Here is an 8,149-nt window from a genome sequence, read left to right on the forward strand (position 1 = left end):
CATTTTGTAGCTAAAACAAATTATGGAAGAAAATGTCTATTTCATTTGGCTTCAAATCACTCTTAGTGTGTAAAACTGATGATTTTTTAAATAATTATTGTGATCTGTGAAAGATTATTAGTGACTTCCTACTTTTCTGGATATAATGTTCTCACTCTATTTAGATATAGAGAGTTGGAAGTAATGTAATGTCAAGAGTTTCTACTGAGGTTGAGCTCAGACCCAAACCCAAACCCAGGTCTTTTGATTTTAAAGCTACTTTTCCATAGACCAATTTGTGTGTTTTCAGTCTGTGGGTGGGTACAACTTGCTAAAAATCACATTTTGAGGAGAAAGATATGTTTGAAGAATGAGGAAGTGTTGGCAGTAAAACCTGCAGACCAAACCCTCTTCATGGCTAACCGTGGTTACTGTTTACCCACTATTGTCAAGGATACAAGGAAGGAGAGCAGCCTGTGTTACAACCTGCTGAGACTAATGTTTAAATGCCCCCGTTGTTCTTGATGCCCCATGCACTCAGGACCAAGGCCAGAACATTCCATTTAACCTTTGTATAGCACCTTTTGTGTGCCAGTGGGCATCTGTAAGTGAGCATCTATGTGCTTCTAGAAGTCTCTTCTTTCCTGGTCCATTTGAAAGGAATGGTGTGACACCCCCTACTGCCAGCTCCACAGTGTCCTCTGCTCCTTTTAAAGGGGGCATCATTCCAGAATTGATGTCTGAGGCAGCTATCTGACAACAGCCTAGGAGGGAACAGCTAGTCCCATAGACCTTGGTGTGAGTTCCCTGCCCTTTGTATGTTGAAAGGGGACATGAGCTAATGACCTAGGGGACAATGGTCTCAATGCTGATGATTGCTTTAAAAAAACAAACAAACAAACTCTTATGCCAGAGTGTCCCACAACATGAAGGGCTAGGTTCACTTTGTAGGCTTTTTCACTTCTCTAGTTCATGATCTGACACCCAGAACACCTAGGAAAATCAATACCCGGCACCAATTCCCCAAACAAACACAAGCAACACAGAAAAGTAAAGATAGGAAGCATTGAGAAGAGAAAACAAAACAGAACTAAAAAGGGAACCCTTGGACATCAAAGGGAAACCGTTCAATCAAGGATTTATTTCTCCTCTGTAGAATGGGGATAATAACAGCCCCTACCTCCCAGAGTTGCTGTGAAGATAAAGTGAGATATTTGTAAATCACTTTGTAAACTTTAAAGCTTGTTGTAGTTCTTACTCCTTCCAGCAAATTTCATCAGGCATTTTTTGTCATGGTGGCTTATCTTCTCAAGCAGCCACTCATTGCTTCCAATAAATGTTTGGAGATATTGTTCTCTTTCTCATCCTAGACTGGGTCCAAGTCCCCAAGTAGTAGAAGTCTGGCATGTGGGTATGCATTCACTCACTCGTACAATCAAAAAGTACTTATTCAGCACTGTGCCAAGCACTGGGGGTACAACAACAAAAATGAAACAGTCCCTGTTCTCAAGGAACCTATATTCGATTCAGGAGGAAAACATGTGTCCATATAAATATGTGCAAAACATATAAAGAGTAAAAACAAGGTAATTTTTTTAGAGAGGGAGGGAGGAACCATTAGCAATTGAGGGGATCAGGAAAGGCCTCCTGTATGAGGTGGTACTTGAGCTGAGCTTTGAAGGAACAGAGAGTCTCAAAGACAGAGGGGAGGAGGACTATGCTGCAGGTAAGCCAGAGCATCTGCAAGAGCAAAAAGACAGGATTTGAAATGTCAGGGGTGAAGAAAGACAAGTGTGTTTGAATTGTAGAGTGTGTGAGAGTAAAAATGCATTTAAGCCTGGAAAAGTAGGTAGGATCCAGGGTGGTGAGGAGCTTTAAATGTCAAAGAAAGGAGTTTGCATTTGGTATTATGAAGACAGTGAAGTTTGTTGAGTGAGTGAGTGACATGGTCAGACATGCACTTTAAGAGAGTCACTTTGGCAGCTTGTGGAGGATGAATTGGAAAAAAGAGACTTGAGGCAGGGACATCTAGTTGTCAAGACAAAGCATACTTTTTCACTTTTTTTTGTTTTTTGTTATAGTTTTTCACGGTTCTTCCCTTTTGTTCTGTTTCTTATTTTACAACATGACTAACATGGAAATATGTTTAATAAGATTGAATATGTATAATTCATTGCTTGCCATCTTGGGGCTGGGGGAAGGGAGGAAGAAAAATTTGGAATCCAAAAATCATAAAAAAAAATGAATGTTGAAAACTCTCTTTACATGTAATTGGAAAACATAAAATACTATTTACCAAAAAAAAAAAACAAACCCAAAACAAAACAAAAACCAAACCAAACCAAACAAAACAAAACAAAACAAAAACCAATAGTGCTATCCGAAAGGGAAATTGGATATCTTGGGATACAATCAGTCTCTCTGTTTCCCTCCCTCAGTTGGAGGAGTCTTGTCCGGCAAATACTGGATAATCATTGCTGAGTATATGGTAGAGGAAATTATTTTTCAAGTTTCAGTTGGACTAGGTAATCATTGAGATCCCTTTCCAACTCTGAAATTCTGTGATTTTGTGAATCTTGAACAGTAAAATTTTAGACAACATCACAGTCTAGTATGGGCTATTTTGGCACAACATGGACTTCGAATTGCACCTCAAATAGATATTTGAAGACACATCTGAAGACCTAGTGGGTGGAGGTTTGGACAGACAAATACTCAGATTTATCTGTGACCTCAAAAATTTGGATGTTGCCTCTAATGATGCAGATTACATTGTTGCAGTCTTTTACTCTTTTCCATGCTCTCCCATAGAACAAACTCATCTTTCTTTCTTTTTTCTTGAAAATTTTTTAAAATACTTTTTTTTACAATGATGTTTAAGGTATTTATATATTTTGAGGTGGTTCTTGTCATAGTAGAAAGAAAATTGGATTTGAAGTCAGAAGTTAAGTTTCTCTTTAACCTAGTAAAAGACACTTCTCTAATTCTTAGTTTCCTATAAAGGGAGATAATGATAGTTTCACTACCCATAGTATATCACAGGGTATACTTTGATACGAAGATTTTTTTAAAGTATGTAAAGTTTCTTTAAATCAAAAAATTCTATGCAAATGTAAGTTATTCTTATACTATTCAGCTTTAACCACCCCAAATGATTTCTACCGTTTTTTGTACCAAGAAAATCAAAGTGTACAACTATCTGTAGTGTCACATTATTATAATTCTTATACCCTGAAACAAATAGTACAGTACAATTCCGAAATTTAAAAAAAAATCAAAATAGATTTCTGCCTTCAAGGGGGTCCTATATTTGCCCAAAAGGAGGAAGATAAAGTCAATGCCTTCTTTGTGTTTTTTTTTCCTCTTACTGACTTTTGATCTAGAACTTGTTACATAAATCCCTCCCCTACTGCCTAGGCCTCAGAAGATTGATAATATCCCCTATTTACTTAAACACGGAAGAATAAATGAAGTTTGACATGCTACTGCATTTCATTGCATTATTTTGTAAAACTGCAGCATCCTCAGGACTTGCCACTGTGGGCAGGGACTTTTAAAAGCTGCTGAATATGGGGGCTAAGATACTGCCAAGCTTATTCCTCCCGCAACCTGGCAGCAAGGCCTTTGCATGTCACAACCTGTAATTTTTGCTTCTTGCTTATTTTCTGAATCATGTGTGAAAGAAATAGATCTGTCTTAGAAATGCTCCTAGCATATCCAAAAGTAGACTAACTTATAAAAGGATATTAGCACAACTTAACTCAATTCAGGCAAAATTTCAGTTACCAGAAGTTTGTAAGAATTACAAAAATGAAGTGGCAGAAATAGGAAGACATAACTAAAAAAATGAAACTGATTAGACAAAGTTCCACTTTTGCTCAATGGCTTATGGGTGCAAGCAGACTCAGGAGAAAGTGCTACAATTGACAGAGAACAGAGAAGTAAGGGGATGCTACAGATGGGGAAATGTTGTGTGCACTTTTAGGAGAGGGTTACTGTATTATTAGTTTTACTTTTATTTTGTTACAAAAGACTTCTCACAAAGAGGTAGTAATTTGTAAATGTTTGTAATGTGAAAACAAAACATATCAATAAAACATTAAAAAAAGAAAAGCACCATAATGAAGAGAACCTGTGGATGGTGGCAAGGGACGATTGTGTCATGTAGTGGAATGAGTCAGCAACGAACTGAAAGACTTTGGGACAGAGGTCACCACAGAATAGAAGCTTTTCCTCTCAGATGTGAGTTTCCTGGGGTAAAGACCTGTTGACCTCATACTAGTTATAGCTATGACAGAAAATACCATTTTACTCCAGTGTTGATGGTTTCTTCTGTTTTCTCAAGTTTTCACCACTTTTCATTAAATGGCAAAAACAAAGGGATGTCAATTTCCTTAAAATTCCCTATCTTGTATTTCTACTTAAAACAGATGTCAAAGTCACTTAAAAGTCAATTTAAGAATCATTTTATAATGGAATCAAGTTATAAATTATACAGGCCTCCAACACTTACTCCCTGTGTGATCTTGGGGAAGTTGTTGAATCATTTTTGGACTCAAGATTCCTGATCTGGAAATTGAAGATCTTTAAAGTTCTTTCCAGCTCTGAATCTATATACTAAGTGATTTAGAAATTTTTCATACTAGGTGATTTTAGATCTGGAATGGGCACAAGCATCACATCTAATTTATCTTCATGATTTGAAAATTTTCATCATTTTGACATTTTTACCCCCAAAGCACTTTGTAGGCACTTCTTCATGAGCTTGGCTTCATATGTGCTTTTGAAGATTCATTTCTCCTAAAAGAGGGAAACTAAACTCATAGTAATCTCCAGAAGTAGTGAGTTTGCACAAAGAATTCAGAAAAATACAGTCATGTTATACTAGTGAGAATAAAATCAAACTGAAGGATAAATAGGGATGGAGGAAGAATTTTATACTAAAGGGATTGAGGAAATAATAATGGGGCACTCAAAATATTGGCAATGGAAACCATGTTTTCTTCCTTTTTTCCACCAATGTCATTAGTTGGTTGGGTTGTCAATTTCCATTGGGTTAGCCAGACATCAGTTTACTTGAAGTTTGCTGGCCAACCTTTTTTGATCAACATCTCTGCTTGTCAGTGACAGGGGCTAGAATAATGGTGGACACTGGACATTCAATCACATAAGAAGGTCTTGGGCAGCAGGATGAGAATACAGTGTGCCCTGATAGTCTGGGAACTATGTACCAAGAAGATATAGACTCGCATGAAATAATGGTGAAATGAAAAGAACCATGAGAATGTTGTATACAGTAATAGCAATATTGTTTTAAAAACAACTTTGAGCTAATAAGTAATTTTGACTATTATAAATACCCAAATTAACTACAAAGGAGCTATGAAGGACGACAGCTATCTGCATAAAGAGAAAGAAGCGATAAATAGTATGCATATAATGATTTTACACATATGTATGTGTGTGCATATATATATGTGTGTGTATACACACACATATTTGTGTCTAATGACAGCATGGGGGAGGAAAGAAAAAAGAAAAAAGAAGTTACATAACTTTAATATATATTTAAAAGAAATAGCAAGTTATATATAACAGATGCACAGTTCTATGTGCAATCATCTTTTTAAAAAATATTTTACTATGTAATGGAAATGCTTGTTTTATTTAAGTTTATAAATTTAAAAATGCACAGTACTACTTCTTCAGGCTGCTATTCACATTGTATCTTGCCACCATTTTAAATAATTGGATACAATGTGGGGCATTCCCACTTAGGCAACCCTTAATGTGACAACATCCACAAATGCTCCAGTGTCTTGTTATTGTGACACTCATAGTGAGCAAAACATTGTAGTACATTCATGGAGAATAAAATCTAAGCATAGGCAAGAGAGAAAACTTCAGAGTTTTGCGAAGGAAAACAGAAGCATGAATCCACTGGGGGTGAGAGTTTGTATTTCTATCCCAGGGATTAAGATACAAGGATAAATAGCTCTTGGCCAGAATCAGAGTGCAACAAATGAGGTCAGAGAAGAAAAGATTTGCCTAGAGACTTGTGGATCTTATCAAAGGGGCTCTTCAAAAAGGAAGTGTACTCTCTAAACACAATCATTTAAGCAAGCTACCACACTGAGTAGCAGGTGTAATACGGAAGGAGGAAATCAGTGGAGTAGGTCAGAAATTCAGAAGAAACAACATCCAGGAGGAATGGCAGTTATATCATTTTTAACTTCATATGCTGATAAAGAAATGTGTGGTGTGTGGTTAATAAATAAACTAAAGACATTAACACGACCAAGTAGATTCTAGTTTCTAGGTAGCTCTGAGACTTGGCTAAAATATATCAATGGAAAGCAGGACTGTGCTACTGAATGTTTAGCTATTGGCTTTCTGAATAGGACATGATATACTTTCAAGGTTAATCTGTATTATTAACATTTTCTCAATCACTTTCTCCAGGCGAGATAATCAACAGAACAATAAATCGAACTCCAATTTGTAACATTTGCCGGTTCTGTGGTATGAATGCTCACAGTGAAAATTTAACACTCTGCTTTCCTGGCGGGCTGTTTTGAGTTGACTGAAGATCAACGCCTCGTCAAAGACATACGTCATTCAAAAGATTCAGATTAGCTAAAAGGTGTGGTGGAGTAGCTTCTGTGTGGAAATCCATGAACCAGCATGGAAGCATTGTAGGAATTCCTCTCCCCTCTCCAGGTCAGCCTCTGCTGACGGGAAGGTCACGCCCTTGCCATACAAACTCCAATTGTTCCCTCTTACTTCTGGGATCATACTCCTGTTGGCATTTAAAGCCCATCACAACCTGGCTCTGACCTCTCTAGGCTTAATATACATTACTCCCCTGTACACATTCTTTGTTGTAGCCAAAGAGGAAGGAAGGAAGCATTTATGAAGTGCCTTCTATGTACTAGGCACAATGCTAAGTTCTTTACAAATATCACCCCATTTGATCCTCACATCAACTTTGGGAGGTAGGTGGTATAATTACTCCCCCCCCCCCACACATACCATTTTACAATTGAGGACCTGGCACAGACAGTGGTTAAGGGACTTGCCCAGTTTCACACTTAGTAAATATCTGAAGCCAAATTTGAACTCAGGTTTTCCTGACTCTAGGTCCAGTGTTCTATCCACTATACCACTTGGCTGTCTTTAACTTAGAGTCTGATTTGGGTCAGGAAGACGGGTTCACATCCTGCCTCAGACACTTATTGGTTATGTGACCCTAGGCAAGTCACTTAACCTTTGTCTACCTCAGTTTCCTCAACTGTAGGTTGAGGATAATAACAGCATCTATCTTCCAAGGTTGTTGTTAGGATCAAATGAGATGATATTTGTAAAGAGCTTTGGAAACTTTAACGTACTATATTATAGCTATTATTAGCTATTATTATAATTGCCAACACCATCATCATCATCATCATCACCATTAATTAGCAAAACTGGCCCCCTTGATGTTCCTTACACATGACATTCTATCTTTTCTCCTTTTGTGTCTGTACAGGCTATGACCCGTACTGAGAACGCTTTCCCTCTTCTCTTCTGCCTCTTAGAATATCTAGCTTCCTTCAAAGTTCAGCATCACCTCCTATGTAAACTCTTTCCTGATTCTCTCAGGATACCCTACCTACCCTCCAACTCCAAAATTACTTGATTTCTATTTTGCGTAAACTTAAATGCATTCATATTGTCTCCCTCCTATAGAATATAAAGTCCTTGAGGGCAGTAATTATTTCATTTTTATCTTTGTATCTCCATTGACTAGCGTAATATATGGTACATAGTAAGTACTTAATAAATGCTTGTTGGTTGAGAAACAAAAGAGATAGTGTGTCAGGTATGCATTATAGACTTAATGACCTAAGGGGGAATTACATGATAAATTCCATAAGCAGATCAGTAATGGGGAAATGCAAATTTTCTCAACATTTACTGAAGGTCTGTCTCTACTAAAAACAGAGGAGTCAAGGAATCTTTGGCTTGTATTCATGATAATTTCATCATTCAGGAGGTGGAGGTAGGCATATTGGAATCTGCTATTTCAGATCTGGTTTTGACCAATAAGGACTTGTTGCCAAAGAAGAAGTGAAGGGAACTTTGGAAGGAAGGAAGGAAGGAAGGAAGGAAGGAAGGAAGGAAGGAAGGA

This window comes from Vombatus ursinus, unplaced genomic scaffold (assembly GCF_900497805.2).
Source record: "Vombatus ursinus unplaced genomic scaffold, bare-nosed wombat genome assembly UNPS02014779.1, whole genome shotgun sequence".
In the NCBI taxonomy this organism is placed as follows: Eukaryota; Metazoa; Chordata; class Mammalia; order Diprotodontia; family Vombatidae; genus Vombatus; species Vombatus ursinus.